Source organism: Theropithecus gelada, chromosome 6, assembly GCF_003255815.1.
Source record: "Theropithecus gelada isolate Dixy chromosome 6, Tgel_1.0, whole genome shotgun sequence".
Lineage (NCBI taxonomy): Eukaryota > Metazoa > Chordata > Mammalia > Primates > Cercopithecidae > Theropithecus > Theropithecus gelada.
The window spans coordinates 56,589,250-56,616,215 of NC_037673.1; the positions used below are offsets into that span (position 1 = coordinate 56,589,250).

Below are 26,966 nucleotides of genomic sequence, written 5' to 3' on the forward strand. Positions count from 1 at the left end.
CTTCTCTTTTTCCATAGAGGTGTGAGTGGGTAATTCTGAAACTAATTTCTGAAACTACATTCCACAGGTAAGAAAATGCTATCCAATATCTAATATATTGTGAATAATGGGAGCCAGGCTTCTCACTGTAACTTCTCATAGAGTTACAGATACGAAAATGGAGAAGAATAGAATGAGCACTACAATGATGGATTATCATTGTGAAATCCTAGGTTTAATATATACAAATATCTGAAAATACCCATGGATATAGGTATGTGTGGGTATGTATATATATGCACACATTTATATATGAGTATGTACTTACATACACTTTTTCCCTAGATCTGTCTACTAAAAGGACCTAGAAGCAAAAGCACACCCACTCTCCAAATTTTGATTTCTAAAAACCATTCTTTACTGAAAGGCACCAGAGAGCCCTAGAAAAGTAGCTGATTCCAAGGCTTGGAGAAAAAAACAAGAGTCTCATATCTAAAGCCAGAAAGTAAAAAAGTATTCAAAGAATAACAGTAACATGTTAAAATGACAAAGGAGTCAACTAGAAGTACCTTGTACTGTCCAAATCCAGGACAGTATGAGGATTAAAATAATGATATTAACTAACAACATTAAAGGATAACAACCTGCTAAATAAAGAATTCATGACTCCACACAGAAACAAACAAGAAGAAACATTTTTATGCATAATAGAAAGCCAACTAATAAAAGAAGAAATGACGAAATTACAAAATTTCCCCTTAGCAAACCACTATTGTTTGAATGTTTCCCCCAAAGTTCACGTCTTGGAAGCTTAGTCCAAAATGCAACAGTGTTAAGAGTTGGGACATTTAAGAGATGATTAGATCATGAGAGCATTCCCTTCATGAATTGATTACTTTATCAGTTATCATAGGAGTAGGTTCCTTATAAAAGAATGAGTTTGGGCCAGGTGCAGTGGCTCACACCTGTAATCCTAGCACTTTGGGAGGCCGAGACGGGTGGATCACGAGGTCAGGAGATCAAGACCATCGTGGCTAACACGGTGAAACCCCATCTCTACTAAACAAAATACAAAAAAATTAGCTGGGCGTGGTGGCGAGTGCCTGTAGTCTCAGCTACTCAGGAAACTGAGGCAGTAGAATGGCAAACCCGGGAGGTGGAGGTTGCGGTGAGCCGAGGTGGAGCCACTGCACTCCAGCCTGGGTGACAGAGCGAGACTCCGTCTCAAAAAAAAAAAAAAAAAAAAAAAGAGTTTGGCCCCCTTCTCCCTATTTCTTGCCCATGTGATACTTTTCGTAATGTTATGATGCACCAGGAAAAAGGACTGCACCAGATGTAGCCCCTTGATCCTGAACCTGCCAGCCTCCAGAACCATGATCCAGATAAATTCTATTCATTATAAATTACCCAGTCTGTGGTATTCTGTTATAGCAGCATGAAACCAATGAAAACAGCAACCATAATAATAACACAAGTAACTGATTTAGACAGGAATCATCAACGGATTCCAAAGCTATTGGGTAAGAAATTGAGGAATAACAGCGTATTTACACGGTCTCATATTATCACTGTACAAAATGCTTTTTAATTACAAAGGATGAAAATAGAAACTTTACAGTGGAGAAATCTGGTAGACACCACTTTAACCAAATGATCAAAGCTAAAACTGTCAGTAATGATACTAAACAACAGCATCTACCTCTGGATATAAGGACTTAGCATCACTACTGTGATATTCCTGCCCAAGTTGTATGACCGGACTATCATCCCCAGGAAACACAAAATAAACTCAAATTGAAAGATAGCTTATGCTTTAGACTGAATGTTTGCGTTGCCTCCAAATTTGTATGTTGAAACCTAATCAGCAATATGATGGTATTTATGGGTGTGGCCTTTTGGAAGTGATGAGATTATGAGGACAGAGCCCTCATGAATGGGATTAATGCCCTTATAAAACAGACCCCAGAGAACTCTCTCTTCCTTTCTGCCATGTAAAAACACAGCAAGGAGACAGCTATTTATGAGCTAGAAAGCTGATACTCACCAGACAGAAAATCTGCTGTCTGGTGAGTATCAGCTCACCAGATCATGGGACTCCTCAACCTCCAGAACCGTGAGAAATAAATTTCTGTTGTTTATAAACTATGCAGACTATGATAGTTTGTTATAGCAGCCCAAACAAATCAAGAGAGTGTACAAAACAACTGGCATGTAATTCTTCAAAAATGTAAATGTCATGAAATAGTCTTTGATGAAGATTCAGAAACTGCTCCAGTTTAAAGGATATTAAAGAGACATGACAATTGATTGCAAAGCATGATTTTGTAATTTCATTGGCTATATAGAACATCATTGGGACAATTATTGAAATTTAGAATAAAGTCTGTAGATTAGATAAAAACATTTTATCTGTGTTAATTTGCTAATTTTAACCAATGAACTGTACCTATGTGTGGTAACTACATGATTTTAGGAATTATTTAAGTATTTAGAAGCAAAGGGGTATCATGTCTGCAACTTGCTCTTAATGTGTATCAATAAGCAAACGTGTGTATGGGTAGATGGATACATAGATGATTAGATAGATAGAAAGGTAGACATGAGAAACAGAGAGACTGAATAAAGTAAATGTAGTAAAATGTTAACATTTGGGGGATATTGGTGAAGGGTATTTGAGAATTCTTTGTGCTATTCTTGCTACTTTACAGTAAATCTGAAATTACATCAAATTAAAAATCAAAATCAATATAATATATTAACTTTAGGGCGTATAGATATTTAAAGTTAGAATTGTCAAGTGACATTCTGGTGAATGCTTCAACTAATTACAACTAGTTTCCAAACATTATAAAGCACACTCAGCATGAAATCCTGATTTTTGATCCTTACATATTTTGAAGACAACTAGATTTTTCAGTTATGTCTTTATAACCACACTGTACAGAAAGTAAATGTATATTGAGCAGAAAATAGTTATTCATGACAAATCTTACACCTGAGATCAAGAGTCTGCTAAATCGTCCCATTACATTTTGGCCTTATGTCCTATATTTTTATCTTATTTTATCAAAATGTGATTTTATTCATTGTAATTTATTTATTAGTAGGTTTTAGATATAGACAACATATTTAAATATATAGTATCACCATTTTTTCTGTTTGGTAGAATCACACCATTTTAGTATGCCATACAGAATTATATACATCACTATTTTTGTCATTCAGCCTGGCCCACATGACTCTGAGATGTTCTGAATTGGATTGGCCTCATAGAGAATAAAGTCTAAGCTACTTGCCAAGACCAGATGCCCCATATAATCTGGCTTTAGGCCAATTTTGCAGATTTCTCTTTGACGGTAATCCCATAAATTCCCTATGACATGCAAGGCTCTCCGTACTACAAATCTTTTCTATGCTCCTTCATATAACCATGAACTTCAAAATGCTGCCTATTCAACCGTCAACTCCTAAGGAGCTGGTCATCCTCCAAGACAAAGCTCAATGTCAAGTCCCACTTTAAATCTTCCACCCTCCCTGAGCACTGCCTTCCCTTCTTTCCCAAAAGGTTATTCTTCCTTCTTCTGTCTCCTCATATCTTTTGCTCGTACTTCTAACACTTCTATGTTATGTTATATTTTAGTTAATGTATTTTACAGTATTATCTTCTCCATTAGACTGTCATGTTTTGCCATTTTTTTTCTGATCCTCTCCCCTACAGAGCATAGAAAGGTGTCTAGCACAAATGCAGCTCTCAATACCAGTTTTTTAAATAAATGGATAACAAAAACAATAAATACCATAGGAAAATACAAGAACTTTTAAAGTCCAAAAGAGAATGGTAATTATTAGCCATTAGGTTGTACAGAGTAACCTTCATGAAAGAAGTGGTAACTGATTTGGGCATGAAGAATGAGTAAGATGTGGAGAGAGAAGGAATTGTAACAGAATCAGAAAGAACCAAGATCTAGGAGCCTCTGTGCAGGGGCCATAAGGATGTGCTGCAGACCTCCAACTATAGGAACTATAATCAGTGAAGGGCCCCAACTGATGCCTCTGAAATTCACTGCAGCATCTGAGCTAAGGCCATACCTCCCATGCCCTGCTTCTTGATACTGACTGAGCACAGAGGGCATATTGTGGCAGACACATTCCTGGGAACATAGGATTCCTCTGATGGCTGATTTTGGCTTGAGGACTCCCATATGCCTTTGGCTAGCCTTTGGCTAGCCCAATTTAGGATGCTCTCACCAATTCTCTCTCCCTTCTTTTCTCAGAGTCAAACTTGGATCATGCTTTGACATTTCCCTTAGTCTTAACTGGCTCCCTCCTTATATTCTTCTACAAGGGCATTTCCTAAAATTCTTGCATTTCTAATCCCATTTTGGCATGGGCTTCTTGGAAGACTCAGACTGACACACAGAGTATAGAGTATGTATGGAGTAATTAGGGAATTAAAGCTGATGAAGCAAATTGAGACTTTGTTATTGAGAACAACATGCCAATTCAATACATTGTGCCAAGGCCGGATAAATCTTTATTTCCTAATATGAACATAACTGTCTATGTAGTTTTCAGAGTTCACAAGTGGCAAGGAATTTATAACTTCCTTTTGTGAATTATTTCATAGTTTAATCATCTTTCACAGCTCACTTAGGTCTTTACTAAATCCTTTGTGATTTAAGATCATTTCTTCCAGTTCAGTCTTCTGTGGTGATAGGCTACAGCCAACTTTAGACATACTAAATTAACTACATCAACTCTTAGTCATAACAGGAATTCCTTCTACAATATTATGCACACGTGGTCTTGCAGGGCCATTTGTCACTTTTTCTATTTGATAAAAAACTATTTTTCATTAAAATAATCTAATCATGGAATATCTGTTAGGCACTGAAAAAATTTTTCCTGTTTGAAGGCAGGAAAACAAAGATTTGTATGCTTACTTCAGAGGATTTTATGATTTCTAATGGGAAGTAAACAATTGTTTTTCTTTTCTCAAGTCTTTCAACTACTCTGCCTTCTATTGACAGAGTAAGAAATTCAATCTTCAATTATTTAAACTTAACATTTTATCCAATTAAAAATAACAGATTTTTTTTTCTGCCAAAGATTTGAAACAGAGATAGAAAGCATGTGTGGGAAATTCTGTTATCTTTCCAGATCTCTGCTTGAATAAAATAAAGGCATTTGTCTGACCACGATAAGCACATTGTCTGATCCAGATCCTCCAAGTATGCAAATCAACAGGAAAAGTTCCAACAGCAAGACTTACCCATCTGCATAGAGTTTCAAAAATGGTGACGTACTTACCTAAAATAGAAAGAGAGATGACATTAGTGACATTCATCGCAGCTTAGACACATAGTGAAAAACACATTCTAGAAGGCAGTTAGAGCATCTGTTCCCCTCACCATTGCCAAGACCCAGTTTTAAGGCTTTTGTTTATGACACAACAGTCCAGATGGTGGTGTCTCTCACTGTCCAAGTTTACTCTGAGTACACTTCATAGGTATTTGCTCAATAAATACTGAAAAAGATTATAACAATCAAGTAAGCAAGAACTATGATTTAATAACAACAGCAGATTTAACATCTATTGAGGGCTTACTTGCCTGCCAAGTCCAGTGCAATATGCTGTGTGTATTCTCCAATTTACTATTTAGATAGTGGACATGAGGTAAGTACTATTATTATCCCTATTGTAAAGATGAAGTAAATGAGCTTAGGGAAGTTCATTAACTTGCTTAAAGTCACTCACACAACTAGAAAGTGTTGGAGCTGAAGTTTTCATAGGCTCTCAGATTCTAGAGCCCACTTTCACAATCTTTATGCTACACTGTCAAAACCCATTGGGAAAGACACACACACACACACATATATATATACGCTAATCATTAGTGTGTATATATATGTGTGTATACATATGTATATAATTAGTAGTACTTTGTTAAATAATACATTCTAAAAATAGAAATGATCACAATGTTAGAACCTGGAAAAACGAACAATGCTTAGTACACAGCAGCTGTTCAATAATATCTGTTGAGTGAATGAAAGAATAAGCAAAGAAATGTCATTGATATTTAATAAATATACACGGGTTATATCTCAACACAACAAATATTTACCCAGAGAGCACTCTACCGTACAGCTTATTTCTTTCTTCCTACAGATGACTATGTACCACTATATGCTGATTATTTGAAGGTAAGAACTGAATGCTCTTAAGTGAGAAAGATGATCGATCGATCTAGACCAAATGACCCGGGGAGTTACCAAGGAGAGGATGGAGTTGTCAAATCTTCAAATGGCATGTTACTCAACACATAAAATCCTTCTGTAGTTGAAGAAGCAATTAACACCATTTAATAGTTAAATTTTCTTCAGCTTTTTGGTTACTCTTTTTGGTAGAGATTCTGATTAGCAACAAAACATTAAAGAAAGAAGTAGCTAAGAGAGAAATAGAAACAGGAGACTGCATATCTGAAAGAATGTTGTAAATTGAAAAACAAGAGAAATACCCAGCACCTTAAATTCACAAAGAGATAATCATCAAGTTATCTCATTTTTGACATTAATAACATATCCAATGAATCAATTTTTTAAATAATTATAACACCCTAAAAGAAAACTACCCTCCAGTAGAACGCCACAAAGATACTCCTCGAGAAGAGCAACTCCAAGATATATAATTGTCAGATTCATCAAAGTTGAAATGAAGGAAAAAATGTTAAGGGCAGCTAGAGAGAAAGGTCGGGTTACCCACAAAGGGAAGCCCATGAGACTAACAGCAGATCTCTCAGCAGAAACTCTCTGAGCCAGAAGAGAGTGGGGGCCAATATTCAACATTCTTAAAGAAAAGAATTTTCAATCCAGAATTTCATATCCAGCCAAACTAAGCTTTATAAGTGAAGGAGAAATAAAAGCCTTTACAGGCAAACAAATGCTGAGAGATTTTGTCACCACTTGGCCTGCCTTACAAGAGCACTAAACATGGAAAGCACTAAACATGGAAGGAAGCACTAAACATGGAAAGGGACAACTGGTATGAGCCACTGCAAAAACATGCCAAATTGTAAAGACCATCAATGCTAGGAAGAAACTGCATCAACTAACGAGCAAAATAACCAGCTAACATCATAATGACAGGATCAAATTGACACATAACAATATTAACTTTAAATATAAATGGGCTAAATGTTCCAATTAAAAGACACAGACTGGCAAATTGGGTAGAGTCAAGATCCATGAGTGTGCTGTATTCAGGAGACCCATCTCACGTGCAGAGACACAAATAGGCTCAAAATAAAGGGATCAAGAAAGATCTACCAAGCAAATAGAAAACAAACAAACAAACAAAAAAGCAGGGGTTGCAATACTAGTCTCTGGTTTAGACTTTAAACCAACAAAGATCAAAAGAGACAAAGAAGGCCATTACATAATGGTAAAGGGATCAATTCAACAAGAAGAGCTAACTATCTTAAATATCTATGTGCCCAATACAGGAGCACCCAGATTCATAAAGCAAGCCCTTAGAGACCTACAAAGAGACTTACACTCCCACACAGTAATAATAGGAGACTTTAACACCCCATTGTCAACATTAGACAAATCAACGAGACAGAAAGTTAACAAGGATATCCAGGAATTGAACTCAGCTCTGCACCAAGTCAACCTAACAGACATCTACAGAACTCTCCACCCCAAATCACAGAATATACATTATTCTCAGCACCACATCACACTTATTCCAAAACTGACCATATAGTTGGAAGTAAAGCACTCGTAAGCAAATGTAAAAGAACAGAAATTATAACAAACTATCTCTCAGACCACAGTGCAATCAAACTAGAACTCAGGATTAAGAAACTCACTCAAAACTGCACAACTACACGGAAACTGAACAATCTGCTCCTGAATGACTACTGGGTACATAACGAAATGAAGGCAAAAATAAAGATGTTCTTTGAAACCAATGAGAACAAAGATACAACATACCAGAATCTCTGGGACACATTTAAAGCAGTGTGTAGAGGGAAATTTATAGCACTAAATGCCCACAAGAGAAAGCTGGAAAGATCTAAAATTGACACCCTAACATCACAATTAAAAGAACTAGAGAAGCAAAAGCAAACACATTCAAGAGCTAGCAGAAGGCAAGAAATAACTAAGATCAGAGCAGAACGGAAGGAGACAGAGACACAAAAAAACCTCCAAAAAAATCAATGAATCCAGGAGCTGGCTTTTTGAAAAGATCAACAAAATTGATGGACCACTAGCAAGACTAATAAAGAAGAAAAGAGAGAAGAATCAATAGATGCAATAACAAATGATAAAGGGGATATCACCACCAACCCCACAGAAATACAAACTATCATCAGAGAATACTATAAACACCTCTACACAAATAAACTAGAAAATCTAGAAGAAATGGATAAATTCCTGGACACATACACCCTCCTAAGACTAAACCAGGAAGAAGTTGAATCCCTCAATAGACTAATAACAGGTTCTGAAATTGAGGTAATAATTAATAGCCTACCAACCAAAAAAAGATGGATTCACAGCCAAATTCTACCAGAGGTATAACGAGGAGCTGGTACCATTCCTTCTGAAAATATTCCAATCAACAAAAAAAGAAGGAATCCTCCATAACTCATTTAATGAGGCCAGCATTATCCTGATACCAAAGCCTGGCAGAGACACAACAAAAAAAAAAGAGAATTTTAGACCAATATCCCTGATGAACATCGATGCAAAAATCCTCAATAAAATACTGGCAAACCAAATCCAGCAGCACATCAAAAAGCTTATCCACCACAATCAAGTTGGCTTCATCCCTGGGATTCAAGGCTGGTTCAACATATGCAAATCAATAAACATAATCCAGTATATAAACAGAACCAATGACAAAAACCACATGATTATCTCAATAGATGCAGAAAAGGCCTTCAACAAAATTCAGCAACCCTTCACGCTAAAAACTCTCAATAAACTAAGTATTGATAGGATGTATATCAAAATAATAAGAGCTATTTATGACAAACCCACAGCCAATATCATACTGAATGGGCAAAAACTGGAAGCATTCCCTCTGAAAACTGGCACAAGACAGGGATGCCCTCTTCCACCACTCCTATTCAATATAGTGTTGGAAGTTCTGGCCAGGGCTATCAGGCAGGAGAAAGAAATAAAGGGTATTCAATTAGGAAAAGAGGAAGTCAAATTGTCCCTGTTTGCAGATGACATGACTGTATATTTAGAAAACCACATTGTCTCAGCCCAAAATCTCCTTAAGCTGATAAGCAACTTCTGCAAAGTCTCAGGATAAAAAAATCAATGTGCAAAAATCACAAGCATTTCTATACACCAATAGCAGACAAACAGAGAGCCAAATCATGAGTGAACTCCCATTCACAATTACTTCAAAGAGAATAAAATACGTAGGAATCCAACTTACAAGGGATGTGAAGGACCTCTTCCAGGAGAACTACAAAGCACTGCTCAACGAAATAAAAGAAGACACAAACAAATGTAAGAACATTCCATGTTCATGGATAGGTAGAGTCAGTATCGTGAAAATGGCCATACTGCCCAAGGTAATTTATAGATTCAATGCCATCCCCATCAAGCTATCAATGACTTTCTTCACAGAATTGGAAAAAACTACTTTAAAGTTCATACGGTACCAAAAAAGAGCCTGCATTGCCAAGACAATCCTAAGCCAAAAGAACAAAGCTGGAGGCATCACTCTACCTGACTTCAATCTATACTACAAGGCTACAGTAACCAAAACAGCATGGTACTGGTACCAAAATAGAGATATAGACCAATGGAACAGAACAGAGCCCTCAGAAATAATACCACACATCTACAACCATCTGATCTTTGACAAGTCTGACAAAAACAAGAAATGGGCAAAGGATTCCCTATTTAATAACTGATGCTGGGAAAACTGGCTAGCCATATGTAGAAAGCTGAAACTGGATCCCTTCCTTACACCTTATACAAAAATTAATTCAAGATGCATTAAAGACTTAAATTTAGACCTAAAACCATAAAAACCCTAGAAGAAAACCTAGGCAGTACCATTCAGGACATAGGCATGGGCAAGGACTTCATGTCTAAAACACCAAAAGCAATGGCAACAAAAGCCAAAATTGACAAATGGGATCTAATTAAACTAAGGAGCTTCTGTATAGCAAAATAAACTACCATCAGAGAGAACAGGCAACCTACAGAATGGGAGAAAATTTTACAATCTGCCAATTTGACAAAGGGCTAATGTCCAGAACCTACAAAGAACTTAAACCAATTTACAAGAAAAAATCAAACAACCCCATCAAAAAGTGGGCAAAGGATATGAACAGACATTTCTCAAAAGAAGACATTCATACAGCCAACAGACACATGAAAAAATCCTCATCATCACTGGCCATCAGAGAAATGCAAATCAAAACCACAATGAGATACCATCTCACACCAGTTAGAATGGCAATCATTAAAAAGTCAGGAAGCAACAGATGCTGGAGAGGATGTAGAGAAAGAGGAACACTTTTACACTGTTGGTGGGACTGTAAACTAGTTCAACCATTGTGGAAGCCAGTGTGGCAATTCCTCAAGGATCTGGAACTAGAAATATCATTTGACCCAGCCATCCCATTACTGGGTATATACCCAAAGGATTATAAATCATGCTGCTATAAAGACACATGCACACATATGTTTATTGCAGCACTATTCACAATAGCAAAGACTTGACCAACCCAAATGTCCATCAATAACAGACTGGATTAAGAAAATGTGGCACATATACACCATGGAATACCACACAGTCATAAAAAGGGATGAGTTAATGTCCTTTGCAGGGACATGGATGAAGCTGGAAACCATCATTTTGAGCAAACTATCGCAAGGACAGAAAATCAAACACCACACGTTCTCAATCCTAGGTAGGAACTGAACAATGAGAACACTTGGACACAGGGTGGGGAACATCACACACCAGGGTCTGTTGTGGGGTTGGGGGAGCAGGGAGGGATAGCATTAGGAGTACCTACTGTAAATGATGAGTTAATGGGTGCAGCACACCAACATGGCACATGTATACATATGTAACAAGTCTGCACGTTGTGCACATGACATGTACCAAAGAACTTAAAGTATAATAAAAAAAAAAAATGGGAAAAGAGACAGAGACAAACTACTTTAAGATGGTCTAGCCATGATGCGCAAAAAATAAACTTAATAATATAATAATAAAAGTTGTATGTGATACTTTCCTTTCATTCAGTAAATATTATTTTATATAGGAAGTTTATTTTATAATACATGTCAAGTCATAGAGGTGAGATAGGAAGGAGGCACATTTATGGCCTTATTAAGCCATATGAGGGATAAGTTTAGAAAACAAAACAACCTGGGCAAGATATAAATTGGCTATAAGTAGGTCATATATATTTATGTTTCTTGTTAAAATATATATGATAGAAAGAATTCATAGGTTTCATCCTCTGGCTTAAGATTGTGATATTACCTATTCACGTGGGAAAAGTTCTTCTTAATGTATAGGGAAAAAGGTTCTGATACATAGAAAATCCTTAGAAAATCCTTTGGTCCATTTTTGAATTGATAGTGCAATTGGTCAAGAAATAAGACACAGGAAGACTTGAGAACCTAGGTATTTTACAAAGTTTTAAAGAGAGAGCTCTTGGTCTTCTCGGGAGGGTCTCAAGGATCTGCTTTTCATTGTTGTGTTGTTTGTTCATGTAATGTGTACTGCTTGCCTTGGTTTGAGCATGGTTCTATAGCAAAGCAGAATTCCAATGGGATTGGGTGAAAGAAGAACCCCTAAGTTATGGCTTAACTTAACCCCTAAGTTCTGGTTTTCCCAGAACCAGTCTCTTAAGTAGCCTCTAAAATCATCATCTTTTTCCAAATGAATATTATTAGTAATCTCTTTAAGAGTAACCCCCATCACCTCATAATACTCTCACATACTGAGCTTTTAATACACATCAAGAAGAGTAAGCACACATCTCAGGTATTAAAATGTGTTTCCTCTGCAATCTCATTTTATATCAAATATCATTATGGTTATCTCATGTTGTAGAATATTACTGAACTAGATTCTATGTTGGCTGAACTCTAATTTAAGTTTAGATACAGCTCAAGTTCTACATAGAAGCACATTTCAATGTATTGCTTTAGCTTGTTTCTGTAACATTTAAAGGTTCTGGCATAATGGAAATGATTTTGGAGACATTCTGAGTGCCTCTGTTGATTTTACCAGACTTGTGACCTTAGACAAATGTTTTAATCTCTCTTCCTCACTTTTCATTTTGCAATCAGAATATGAATATTAACCATTTATATAATTACAACCAAAGTTATGAGGCTAAAGTATGAGAAGAGTGACAGGCACAGACAAGAATTTAAATAAGAAATTGTTTGCTATGGTCTATTTAATGTATTACAGTATGAGCAAGAAAAGTGTTCAGATTTGTGCACATTAATTATAATATTAAAGCTGACATGGTTGAGAATATTTGCTCATTTAAAAATTTATAAAGTTGTTCATCAGGATTATGTAAATATACTGTAGAAGACCTTGAAATTGTATATGTTTTCAAGTTTTGAATAAACAACCTAACTGAAGGAAAAAATAGTAAAAAAAAGAAAAAAAATTACCCTCTAGTAATTCAGGTCCCCTTTTTCATAAGCTGGTGCCAGAGTAAACCAATAAAACATGAGGGATTTCACTCAAACGTCTAGAACCTTTACCAAAAATAGTCAACATGAAAAGTCTTTATACCTGCAATGTTTTCCACTGCTTTTCTCAGTACTATTTATAGATCTGAGTTATATATTAAATGTGGTTCTTAAAGCTAAGCCAAAAAGAAGGAAGACTGATAAAATTTTAAGCAGTTTTATTTGTTTCAAAATCACACTGGACAGATCTGCAAAGAAAATGACAACTATTTGCAAATTTTTGTGAAACAAATGGAACTTTTACTCCAAATTCAATGTTTACCCTTAAAGATAATTGAACTTAATGACTCAAAACTTTAAATATGAGGTAGTTACAAATGCATGTGGTTCCATTTTGATAAAGACCTGGGAGAGGATCCAAGGAGCAAAGTTATTTGCAAAAAAGTTAGGCAAGATTTGATGGAGTGTACTTGTTGAATACAAATGACTGAAAAGTATTTTTTAATCTGCTTCCTTGTGATGATAATAAGGTTCTGTTTAACACTGGATCTGCCAGTGAGCAGATAAAGGAAAGAATCTAAATAAGATTCATTTTCAAGAAGCCCGGAGTAGTCTATGGATTAGGATTTATACCTCCATTCTACTGAATATGTGGATCAGTTCTAAGAGATAAAAGAATATGAAAATAAGACATCAAAGGTTGATGCCTTAAGGGCTAAAGAAATATGAGCAACTCATAAAATGAATAGCATTTGAATTTATACTCAGGGAGAAAAAAAAGGACTTCAAAGAGCAGTCATATTTATTCACTAGATTAAGGCAGACATTTTTCCAGTACAAAGTCTGCGACATAATTCTTCACCCCTGCCCAATCCCAGCCTCCATTTTCAAATATCTTGGTCATTCAGCAGTTTCTTTTCAAACAAAATGAAACAAAACAAAACTGTATTATTTTATTGACATTCTAGTCGCTTCCTTCACAAACTCCGAATAACTCAGTGTATTTATTCCTCCATAAAGTAAGTGCACATCAGAAGAATGAGTTGTACACCAGGTTGGCCTTCTTTGCTGGGAAGATGAAGCTTGAAATGAAGTCAGTAGTTGTGGTTTACTCTATGTCTATAGCTGGCACTGTGCAGTGAGCCTCTGTTCTTAAAGGAATCTTATTTTAATCTTCTTGGGAAGGCAAGACATTCATACTTGAAACAACTATTAAATGATGCAAAACAACTTACAATTAAATGTAAATTACATGGTGAAGACATCAAATGCTACAGGAATTAAAAGAAAAGAGAAAAGATGTTTCAGCTGTTGTGTGGGATTACAGCAATATGTTGTAACTGGGTGGGAAACTATTAAGAGACTCCTGATAGGGAATGTGCATCCAGTACATCCTCTTCTTGCCCACATTCAGAGTCCCACATAGAGATTTCTGGAAGAGCGTGGGAGCTGCTTCGGAACCAAGCCAATGTCTTGAGAAGGACAATGGATCTACAGTGATGTTTGAAGAGCAAGATTAAAAAGTATATTGTATCTCCATGGTCATTTGCTCCTACAAATCACAGGTTATTAATTAATTATAACTAGTAACACACTTAACAGTCTACTTCTAAAAGACTTTTACCAAACGTTACCATTAATAACTTGCTGAAGAATGTTCATTAATTCACACAATAACTACTCCTAGGTCAGCTCTCCATCAAGGAGGCACAGAGACGTGCTCATAATCATGAAACTTTCCAATTGTATTACAGTCGGGACCCCCCAGGTATACCCATCTGACTTATATTTATTTATATCTAATCAAGGTCAGCCCCTTTGAAATCTCCATGGTCTCTAACCTTTTAGGATCTTCTTTTCTTTCAAAATTTAATGAGCAGCTAAAATCCCTATCTCATATTTATCACAGAACTCAAACATCTAGGCTCTAATAATGCTTCTGTATTTTTGAAAAAAAAAAGAAAAAAAAAAAAAAAGATCGAGTCAAGGATCATTTATTCCAGTGTGAGTTTTCTACCAACTGCTATCCTACTGACCCACCCCTCATTTACAAGGGCCCCTTCTTTACTCTTAGCTCCTCATAGTACATTATAATTCCTCCCCCAAGGCAGGAACTGCATCTTTTATTGTCATAGTATTATACCAAATGTCATCTCTGTGCATAACACGTTACATATGCAACACGTTTGATGAAATAACTAAATTGTTTCACTAGTTATCTGATAGTTTAACTACTCAGGCCAGTGGTCAAGTCACTCTTGTCTGTGCCCTACTAACTCTCTGCCTGATGCATATTGGACCTTGAAGTCCTTTCAAGATGAACTACACAGACTGGTGACATATTCAAAAATGGTGTGTATTTTATTTTATTCTTTTTTTTTTTTTTTTTTCTTTTTTGAGACATGGTCTCATTGTGTCACCCAGGCTGGAGTGCAGTGGTGCAAACACAGCTCACCGCAGCCTCGACCTCCTGGACTCAAGTGATCCTCCCGCCTCAGCCCCCCAAGTAGCTGGGACTACAGACACGTGCCACCACACCAGGTTAATTTTGTGTTGTATTTTTTGTAGAGATGGGGTTCCACCATGTTGCTCAGGCTGGTCTCAAACTCCTGAGCTCAAGTGATCCACCTGCCTCAGTCTCCCAAAGTGCTGAGATTACAGGCATGAGACACTGCTCTTGGCTGATTTAATTATTGTTAAACTAATTTCAACTCATATTATCTGCTCAAAGGCATTCAACTCGACGTGTGGAAATATTATGCTTGGAATCATTATGTGCTAATACCTTTAGTTATTGTCTTCTTTTTAAAATGGCAAAATAAAATATGATTCATGCATCTATAGGAAAGAAGAGTAAGTTAACATTTTAAAAAGTCAACTTTTGTTACTTACTATGGACTTGCTGGTTTACATGTATTATGCATTCTATCCTCCCAACAACCCTAGAAGGTAGGTGCATCTGAGAAATGAAAGGCTGAAAGTAAATAATCTGAGATAATATAACCAAGAATGGTAAAGCCAGGATTCAACTCAGGCCATTTTTCCAGAGTCTTAGTGTGTAACTGCTAATCCCTACTTCATTTATAATTTCATTTAACAAATGTCCATCAAATGACTGCTATAATTGGGCACTTATTCTAGGGATACATCGATGATACACATCCTGGCCCACATGGAGCTTACATTCTATTGAAGGGAGACAGACAATAAGCAGTATCTTAATATACGTTATACAGCATGAAAAAAGTGACAGGTGCTATGAAATTCATTGATAGGGAAAAGAGGGTGAGAATGGCGCTAGTGGAGAGGAATGCATTTGCAATGGTAAATAGAATGGTCAGGGAAGGCCTTGTTGAAAAAGTACATCTAAGCAATGATTTGAGTTATACTTTAACACATTTATTTGATGAGAAACCAGTAAAAGTTGAGAATAAAATAGAGCAAAAAACTGAAGGAAAGTACTGAAGCTCTTGGTTTTTATCTTTTTAAAGGTATTTATTCCAGTCTCATACTTTAGTCAAACTTGCACATGTTTTATCGCTTGTATTATTTTTTTAAGTTCCTTGACCGGGACAACTGTGCTTCACACACAGTTTTAAATCCTTCCACAGTGCTTAGAAGAGTAGCTGCCACAACAACAAGTATCTGTTGAAGGAATGAAGGACTAATGGAAAGAGATAAACATATGAGAAGTAAAAAGCAGAAAAAAGACCACATCAGTAGTTACAATCATTAGTAAGAAAACCCCAAAATAGATCTAGTCTAGAAAATAAATTCAAGGAAGAGCCTTTTCCGATTGTGGTAATAAAATTGAGATAACATATTTGGGAAATATGTTTTGCTAATCTTAAGGATGAGAAAGTTGAATGAGAAAGCCTTCCTGATGGGGAGTAATTAGGGGTGAATCTAAATTAAAGGCCACATTGAGCAGACTAATAAAGTTATTTATCCATTGAATCAGTATTTATTGTGAGCCACCTAAGTACTAGGCACTAGAGGAAAATTCATTAATAGACAGTCCCTGAATTTATGTGCTTATATTCTACAAAAGACAGCTATTAAATCAAAAACTTACATAATCAATTAATTATAATTGTGTTAAATGCTATAAAAGAGGCACACAGAGGGCTAAAGGGGCTTAATCTTTCTGGGGTACCAGGAAGGAGAACCTGAGGCCTGAAGGGCAAGTGTGTGGGCGTGGGAGTGGAATAATAGGAACTTTCTATGTTCTATGTACTATAGGTATTCAATGACTATTTATCAAGAATTACTATGTTCCTATACTACATGCACCAACACGTACCATCTCATTTACTCTTCACAGCAAACCAATGAACAAAGTTTTACTATGCTCATTTAACAGAAGAGAAAATTGAGGCTCAGCGAGATAAAATATCCTGATTAAGGTCACATAGGTTGTGAGCCAAGATTCCAGTCCAAACCTGTTTAGGATTTTCCCATATCAGTCAAATGTCAGGCAACCTGTTACCAAGATCTCTGCTATTCTGATGAGTTACTATTATATACTTGCTGAGAAACAACAGCCTAGGTAGTGGCTCAGAGTTGATTCAGGTCAGGGCAGGTTGATCTCAGCTAGAATAACCAATGAAAAGCCCAGTTGAATTGTCCCAGGGAATCTAGCCCTTGGTCCTACTTGATGTAACAAACTTTCCTGCCTTTATTTACTGATTTTATGCAGTGGACAAATACTGAAGCTCTACAGACATCAGTTTCAGCACTGTGAACATGAAAATGAATTATACATGCTCCTCTCTCAAGCAGCTTAGTCTAGTGAAGATTCAGGCCCATAAAATAAATGGAGTTTAATATGGCAAATGTTACAAAAATATTACAAAAACAGTATAGAAGGCATTTAGCCCAGTATAAGGCTCCTAGTTTTGCCTGAAGTCTTCTAAAAGAAACTGGCTTTTGGCTTGGAGGTTAAATGGAGCCACAGAATACTAAGCAAAGGGAGGCAGAACAGCATTCTCTTTAGGGACAAGATAAAGTCTGCCATGCTTTTCAAACAGCAAAATGTTGGTTGGCTGAGATGTATATGAGGGTGTTGAAGGTGAGGGAAATGGCCCTGTTCCCACTTAAGCAGATCACATAGTAATTATCTTGACCCCAGACTTTCTACATTGCATGGATATTTGAGAAGTTAACTATGTTGTGGTTTACTCTCTGGTATGAGCCCTTTAAAACTATTATCCAATATGAAGGGTCAAACAGAAGGAAAGAGATCTGAAGCACCACCATATACACCCACATTCAAATCCTATTACAGCAAACTTTACCTGTCAACTGACTTGTTTGAAAACATTAGAACACTAAATGTAAAAATAATGACAGCCCACACATGGTGCTTAGAGATAGTTTTTCTATTTATTTATTTGAGGTTGAAAGACAGCAAGAACATGAAGAAATGGAATTTGCATGACAGTCCCAAAGCAAATCTATTTAGAGGAAAACCATAATTACATATGCAGCCCTCTTGACAGGGATGACAGCAGTGAATCAACATTGTAATTCTAAAGACCTAAGTCAACCTGCATTTGACTCAAAAAACTACCTTCATTAGCACAGACTATCATTAGTGATCACAGATTTATATAAGGCTGTGTCTCTGAAAACAGCAAAACCACGTTGGCAGTTGCCTAATTTCCCTGAGAGTGGAGGTTTCACTTGGCCGTTGGGCTCGAGAGGCCTTAAAGTGGGCAATTAGCTTGCTGGATTATGCAGTGTACTTTGTACCTCTGGATTACGTCTTCTATGAGGCTTGAGTCAAACAGAAGGGCTTACAATGCCAATGACTTTGACCATTTGAGATCTTGAAACAGAATTTCTTAACCTGTTCATTTCTACTGTTTCTCAATTGATCTATAGCTGGGGAAATGTAATTCTCTCATAATTCTGTAAAAAAATTATATGAATAGTTCCATGGAACACACAGAAGCAGGTACGTTAAATTATCAAATTGAATTTTTTGAGAGGGGAGAAATAAGAATCAGGAATTATGTAAATTAACAATTTAACATACTCAAGATGGCAATCAATAAATTATAACTTCATAGCTGGTGGTTATAAGTACCTCAACAATTAAAAGAATAATAATAAAATAAAAAGAGTTAACTCTCTGGCCACATCTTCCAAAATTATATAAAATAGAATCACAACTTACTGGATCCCAAAATCATTTTTAAAGTGTAGCATCAGCTTTCCCTGTGGGGGTCTTCTATTAGAATGATGGTATTAAGACTGCAGGAAATTAGGAATGCAGACTTTGGAGCTAGAAATGTCTGGTTCAAACACAAGCAGACCCAAGTGTCCAAGAAGTGGTAGCTATATATAATTATGATGGTGGTGGAGGTAATGGTGACTGCAGTGACCTAAACAAAAAAGAGGAAGATAGAAAGGATAATTTGGTGATCAAAGATCAATGGAACATTTGTTTATGGACACTGACTTTTGTCATTTCCTGATAAGTACTTAAGAACCAATAATATAAAATAGGGACTATTTTACATCTCTTCTTCAACCTGTATCAAAAAGGAATTTATTTTTTAAAAATCTTATCAAGGCTAGATTGATGCCAATTATCAGTATATCCCTCTTTTCAGTCACCATGTACTAGTTAGATCCAATTCAGACCGTCTACCTCCTAAGAGAATCTTAATAGCTTCATTTGCACAGGAACGACAGACTACTGATCAGACAGCCTCAGGCAGGATCCCTTTAGTTTGAGTAGACAGATTTAATCTAATAGTGCATTGAAAATCTAATAGCTGGTCTCCTGGGATCTCTGGTCACAAATTTTAATACCCTGCACAAGGAAATTGCATAACCATTACTGAACTCTATCCTGTTGCCAACTAGGAATATCTAGAAAACCAATAAAAGGAAGAACAAAACATTCAGAACTGCAGGACTGCATGATTACAATCTCTATTGGTTCTGGTTTAAAGTAAAATCAATTAATTGCAAACACAACTAAAGTAACTTGACAGTAGTTGGCTAAATAGAAAAACAATTTGTGGTATTATTATTTTACCAACAACCCAACTTTGGCCTATTACACCTATGACACTTTTATTTTCCTTCTATAAATCATGCCACAAAGGTTAAAAAATTAAATAATGACCTAGGCCTTTTATTACAATCAAAATGGGTAAGAATGTGACTTTGCAGAGTTTAAATAAAACAGCTTTCTCTTCATGATTCACATTTATTGAATACCAAAAATAATAGGGGAGAAAAAAATCACAAGTAGATGTCACAGGTATATTTATATTTAAGGTACCTAATAAATGAACAAAGAAGGAGAATAAGTGTATAAATATCTTATATAAATGTATAGGCATATTTACTTATCTATTTACATGTATTTACATGCTAGATTTCCCCACCAATGCCCTGGACAGAACTCTAATCCCCTTATGACCTCCAAAATTTACACTGCCTATCCCCAAACCTCACCTTCTTCTTCTGTCTTATTCATCAATTACCAATATCTACTCAGTAAATGATTGGTCCCCTTCTCCAATTGCATTCAGATCACATGCCAATCATATCCACTAAACATTTATGAAATTGGCATTCTTCCCTCAAGCCCTTAGAACCATGAACCCAGCTCAAGCCCAAGTGATGTTTTGCCCGAGCCATAGTAGGAGCCACCTTTTACATTCCCAGCCTTCAATCTTGCCACTAACACATTTATTCTCCATTCAGCCCCTAGAATCTGATCTTGTCACATAATTGCTTGGAATGCTTCATGGTTTGAGGATGAACCCAAAGTCCTTAACCTGGCTCACCAGGTCCCCAGAACCTGAACCTTATTTATCTCCAGGCTCATGTCTTGTCACTGAACTACTTAATCATCCCTTCATCACCCATACCATGGGATTCCTTGAATCAGTGTCTCTGTTCCTGCTATTCCTCTCTGCCTGAAATGCTCTTCCTATTCCTCTCTCCACCCCACATTCATTCTTTAAGACTCAGTTTACATCAAATTTTTCACCCCAGAAAAGGTTAGGTTCTGCTTTTTGTCGCTGCCATAAAATCCTGAGCATAGTGCTAATCATGGCACTCACTACACATTTCCCTAATCTACGTAAATATTTGCTTCCCCTACTCTAATTGGAACTATTTTAATCTAAATTCCTTGGGAGAAGGTTCTTATTTATATTATTTATCTACGTTAGTGTCTTCAGTATACCAAGCACATAGTACTGTAGATACCCATAAAAGTTTTGTTAAATGAGTGAGTGAATGAGTGAGTGAATGAATGAATGAATGCTTTTCTCTAGAACAATTAATACTGAAAAACAGACGTAAGCACGGTGGAGAAAATGCCATTCCTTAAAATTCAGGAATGAGAGTGACAGATGAGCCCAAGGAGTTTCACAATTATGGAAAGTCACACTCAGACGGTGAAAGTAGAAGTGCTGGCTGTGGAAGGTGAAGACTCCAAGAGGAGCAACACAGAGGTGAGGAGATGGTGCCAGCAAGAGAAGAAGGCTATGTGGTGCATAGTCGATGTGAATCTTCTTCACACCTTCTCAGAGCTTTAGTACAGTTCACACATGCTACGTGTTCTTGGATCCCTTGTGAAAAACAGCTCAATTCCTCTACAGCTTTGCATCCAGACTTGAGGTCCAGCAGAAGGTGAAAACATATAAGATGGACACAGAGGTCTGGAGGCAGACAGTGGCATAAAGGTGTCAGGTGTGGCCCTAACATAGAGGTTGTGGCAAAAGTTAATCACATTTCCAAGGGCCAAGAAATCACTGGTCAATAGAAATATGACAGGAAAGAATGAAGCGGGAGCGGGAAGCTAAGTGAAAGAGGTTTTCATACATCAACAGCAACGTCACCTGGCAACAATTTTTGATTAGTTAGGCATTTACTAATTATGCCCTACTCTTTTTTTTTTTTTTTTTTTTGAGACGGTGTCTCACTCTGTAGTCCAGGCTGGAGGGCAGTGGTGTGATCTCAGCTCACTGCAAGCTCCGCCTCCCGGGTTCACACCATTCTCCTGCCTCAGCCTTCCGAGCAGCTGGGACTACAGACGCCCGCCACCACGCCCAGCTAATTTTTTGTATTTTTTAGTAGTGATGGGGTTTCACACCATGTCAGTCAGGATGGTCTCGATCTCCTGACCATGTGATCCGCCCGACTCGGCCTCCCGAAGTGCTGAGATTACAGGCATGCGCCACCGCGCCCAGCCAATTATTCTCTACTTTTAAAATAAATTATAATGGTGCTGAGAGAATAAAAAAATTAAAGGAAAGGGTTCAGTGAGACGTGATCATGCAACTGCACTCCAGCCTGCTCAACAGACAACAAACAAAGTTATCATTCGGAATGCTTCCCATGGCCAGAGGCAGTAGCTCCTACCTGTAATACTTGTAATGTCAGCATTTTGGGAGGCCAAGGCAGGAAGATCACTTGAGTACAGGAATTTGAGACCAGCCTGGGCAACGTGGCAAAACCTCATCTCTACAAAAAATACAAAAATTAGTTGGATGTTGTGGCACATGCCTGTAGTCCCAGCTACTTGAGAGGCTAAGGTGGGAGGATCACCTGAGCCAGGAGAGGTCAAGGTTGCAGTGAGCCATGATGGTGCCACTGGCACTCCAGCCTGGGTAACAGAGTGAGACCCTGTCTCAAAAAAAAAAAAAAAATTAGACCAAAAAACAAAAACCAAAAAAGCCAAAATGCATTCAAGTACCATAAGTGAAAAAAGTGAGCTTCTTAGCAGCCAATATGCAAAGAGAACATAATCTCTTACACAGTTGGGAATTACTCAGAAAACATGGAACTGTCTTCAATCCTAAAGCATCACATAGAAATGTTCCCTGGGTCTCACTGGGACAACACATTGAACAATAGCTTTACCAGAATGTTTTGTGAATATGGTATGATATCAAGAGTAATAAAGTTATTTTGGAAAAAAATAACTTTAGAATAAACACCTAAAAGTCTGCTGTTTTTGACCATAATTGCACATGAATGTATTGTTTTATATAAGCCACAAAGAATTGTCTATTTCAAATCACATTTTACAACTTACATTGCAAACCTCACTTCAGCCTTGAGATACAACTATCAATAAAAGAAACATGTCTTATTTTAAAAACTTTTTATTATTCATATCCTTGGCGATTTTCAGACAATGATTAACATGTGGTTAGTATCACCTTAATGGAGGAAGTACCTTATACTTCAAGCAACCCTCACCAAAAGAACAGATAATACATATGTATTGATACAGCATTACAAATTGATGGTAATTCAAAAAGGCACCATGGAGCTTGTACTTGAGAAGGAATTTTCCCTTTGCATATTGAAGGGGGTTCTGGTGGTGTTTTCTTTGTCCCCAGCCGACTTCACGAAATGTTTCTACTTTGCACCCTTTGGGTTCAGTTGTTCAACCAGTTACAATTAGGTAGATTAGTAACTGGTTGAACAACTGTAATCAAAGAGCACAGATTGACTTGTTGTGGTCTACTAGACAGAGATTTGCTAGTGGTGTTCAGCAGGGCTCTGTCTGTCCTCTTCAATGTGTGCATGAATGACTTGAAGCGAGATATATACATTCAAGAAAAATTCATTAAACATTGAATAATTATCTAATATTTGCCTGCTATTATGACAGGTCCTGAGGGTACCAAGAAAATATCAGTTATATGGCTCTGATGCAAAGCTGGGGAGAAGGAGGAGTCAGAGGTAGAGGCAGAGAGAGTAAAAGAAAGGGGGGAGAAAGAGAGAAAGAGAGAAAGTGAGAGAGAGAAAGAGAAGGAGGCCATGTTACACAAGAGGAAATGTTAACACATGACCTCCAGCTGGAAAAATTTGAATAAAAAAATAATTCAAGGACTGTGAGGGAGGTAACCCTTACAATTATTAGAATGAACATTTACTCATTGTCAGTACTATGGAGCACCTATTTGGGAATTCACCTTCATTTATGTCACACAATATTATGTAGGTGACAAACTAACAAGGGTTATTTAACAATATAAACAAAAACACAAATGCCCTACTTTATTAAACTGAAAGCAAAGGAATCTCATCTCCTCAAAGTCCAGGGCATGCCCTGATATTAGTAAGGATGTCAGATGAAACTCTTTCTTTCAACATTTATTGTAATTAGTGAAAACATGCTTAATGGGACACTATCATCTACAATGACGATACCATTTCTCAAATCACTAATATTTCTGCCATGGACAGATTTCTGTATCAGGGGACACCTTTGTCATTTCATCATCCAAATTTTAAGGATTCTTTTTCGATTCTCCAGCATTGACTGAGAATTTAAATGTTGCCAGCATTGTGCTGGAAACTGGATAAAAACAGGAGATAACACACTTGAGTTCCTACTCTCAGAGAATCCACTTACTGGATTGCTTTGCTATAATTCATGAATCCAGTGAGATTAACTGGTATTTTCTGCTGTTCAGAAAACTATTCTTTCCCCTTTTTGTATGGATCAGCAATAAACATTTACATCGAGATTGTGTGGTGTCCATGAACAAGGCATTCAGTGGGGTCCAAGTCTAGACTCGAATGGCGTCTCTCACATTTTTGACTAAGAAACAGTGTAGACATCAAAGTTTCATAATCCAACATACATACAAAATGGAAAAATGGAGCCAGAATACTTTAAAATGTTTCCTTTGAAATATGTGTATGTTTCCATCAGGTTTATTTTAGTTCTCTAAAACTCTGTAATACTGAATACTCCAACTACCAGTATTAGTCAAAGCTGTTTAAAACCAGCCTTCCCTTATTTACAAAACGCAGATTTTACAAGACAACTATCAAGGATAAACACAAAAAGAAATGAAAACTTTTCCACATCTAGCAATTCTCCAGAGTAAACTGGCTGTATATTGAACACAGCTGTTTCTGTGAGAGATTTTTCTTCTTTTGGAATTTAATATTGACTGTGCTCTTGTGGCATGAATATAGTAAATGAAAGATTGTTCCAGGCCTGAGAAGAAGAGAGGCCAGAAACAATTGTTCCCCCAGGTCCTCCCCTTCTTTAATAACCAAACTGTTGTCTGGAGCCTCCTTGAGTAAAAGCCCACCATTTTTCATGTCAATTACACACAAACAGAATGTTCTAGGACTTTTCTTGTCACCCCCCCTAAACTGAGGAAGACACAAACCCAGCAGGAAGGCAGTCATAAAGATAAATTTAAAAGTAAGAAGGCAAGCCTGAAATGCGAACATAGGAAAGAGCCTCTTATTCCTCACACTTCTCACTTTTCATTGACCATTGAAAGTTGTTTCTTACCAAATTGAATTCTTTGAAAAGAGAAACCATGACAATTTTCCCCAGGCTATGGTAAATACATTTTCTTCCACATTTAGTTTTTGTTTCATAACAATCCTAATAAAATTAGATGCTTTTAGCACCTTAAATTAAGAAGACTTTTCCTGCTAATTTGCCCAGAACCTATCTGGGTTACTAATATTAATAGTTCCATTTTATCAGGTACTTAACTTTGTGCCAGGAATTGTACACAGCACTCTATACACATTATGGTATTTATTCTTCCCAATAGTTTGAGGGAATCATGCTTGAAATAGTAATCCATTGATCACTACTTACTTTGATCTCTACTTATCCTTTTGTGGGATCAACTATGCAAAGTGGTGGATTAGAGCACAATGTTAAAGGGCAGTGCTCTGGAGTTAGATGGTCTGTATTTGAATCCTACCTGCCAGAAGTTGGGCAAAGTACAAAATGAAGATAGTAGTGCTACCAACCTCAAAATATAATTCTGGAGATTAAATTGGATTTAATTTGATTTAATATGATTGTTTGGTCCATCTCTAGACTTGTACCTTGACCACTAGTACTCTTTCAGAGATTTTTTGGTGTTTTCAAGAATGGCAAAAATGAAATTCTATACACACCCTGATATCCCCAAAGGCATTAGTGCCCTGGGGATTGGCCAGGTGGGCTACTAAGTTGCATTTATTTGGTTATGGATGATGTTCTTCACCCAAGTTAATCCTTTCACAAAAGCCCATTTTTGTTCTTTTTCCTGCAGCTTCCCTCAGAAGGTGTGGCCAGTGAGGATTTCAGGGTCACTTGTCCCCAGGTGGTATGGGAGTTTTAGCTCAGGAAGTGACTGGGTTGGGTGTGGGGGCCAATGAAGACCTTTTCAGCCACTAGCTTAAGACTAACCCAGCATATACCCGCCTTCTTGAACAACACTGGGAATCTGAGTAATTAAATGCTAGGATATCAGACATGATGTGATTAAATCAAAGGGCTGAAACAACAGAAATCTGACATTCTGTGCTCAAATTATAAGGTTATCAAATATGAAAACTAGAAATCTCTCTCCTCTAGGCAAGAATGAGAACATAAGTCTACCCAAATGTGGTCTACAGAGGTTTCAGGTTTAGCATCTTGCTTAAAGATGATGCTTCATGGTTTAGCGAGAAATGAATTCTAGAATGTATCATTTGCTTATAGGACATAATCCATATGCATAGAGATATTTTCAATATGGTGGAGCTAGTGGTAGGGTAGAAAGAACATAAAACTGACTATAAGGAACTATAAATCCTTTTCCTAGCTCCCTCTCCTTATGCACACATATATACATATTTGATAAAATAATGGCCCTGAATAAATATTATAATGGTTTTCTTAAAACCTAAAGAAAATGGTATGCATATCAGTGATGATCAATTGTTTTTGATTATGGACAATAAAACCAAATTAGATTAATCATAAGGCAAAATTTCAAATGAAACGGGTAATATGGACATAGCATCTGGTAAGGTTTTATAGCAGAACATCAGCAAGACAGCAGAAACTTAATGCATGAAGTAACCTCTCAACTTTGTTAGAGAATTTCTTTTATATTTCTTGATAAAATAGTTTTTTCTGCAGTTAGTAACATCATTTTAAAAACTGTACGTCTTCTTATCTGTACACAGAAGTGAGGTATAACTAACCAGAGATTTCAATAAAAATACCTTCAAGTAAAAATGACATAGTACATGTTCAGAGATAGCAAATGGAAAAACAGTGGATTGATTTTTACAACTCTTTGTGAATTAATTCTCCAATGCAACAAACACATATTGAATTACTGTTTTTCTTGGCACTGAAGGGAATAAAAAATGAGAAAATACAGTCTCTGCCTTTATGGTGCTCTCAGTCTTGTGAAAACTCATCCACAAGATGGTCACATGCATATGTTGGTCTAGTTGCAGGCCTTAACAAACTATGGCCCTCAGGCCAC

The 26,966-nt window shown here is 36.8% G+C and overlaps 1 protein-coding gene across 8 annotated transcripts in view; it reads right to left on the minus strand.

The window, feature by feature from the left end:
* The window catches only part of PDE4D (phosphodiesterase 4D), a 1,562,006-nt gene that overhangs the window by 714,019 nt on the left and 821,021 nt on the right, over nucleotides 1-26,966 (minus strand). The gene's annotated exons all lie outside the window — the stretch shown is intronic.